At 31.3% G+C, this 262-nt stretch overlaps 1 protein-coding gene across 2 annotated transcripts in view; it reads right to left on the reverse strand.

Moving 5' to 3' along the window:
• The window catches only part of tmem165 (transmembrane protein 165), a 5,653-nt gene that overhangs the window by 2,425 nt on the left and 2,966 nt on the right, over positions 1-262 (reverse strand). The gene's annotated exons all lie outside the window — the stretch shown is intronic.

Genomic DNA, 262 nt, shown 5'->3' on the forward strand with positions numbered 1-262 from the left:
AAAAAAAAAAACACATAAGACCAGCTCTGTTAGTATTTATTAATTTCCTAAACTTGATTTGTATAACTACTTCTCACACTATTCCCAGAGTGTGGACAACTTTTGAAAATTAAGTTACCACCATTTCTCAAACACTTTCAAGCTACTTACAAACATTTTCTCTCAAAGGCCTTTATCATCAAATCTGAACTGTTACTAGACTATACCAGCTGTTCATATTCAACACTGGAAATTAGCAAGCATTACATAACTATGATCAAAT

The sequence above is a fragment of the Morone saxatilis genome, unplaced genomic scaffold, assembly GCF_004916995.1.
Source record: "Morone saxatilis isolate NCDOM2014 unplaced genomic scaffold, NCSU_SB_2.0 Contig12, whole genome shotgun sequence".
Classification (NCBI taxonomy): Eukaryota; Metazoa; Chordata; class Actinopteri; family Moronidae; genus Morone; species Morone saxatilis.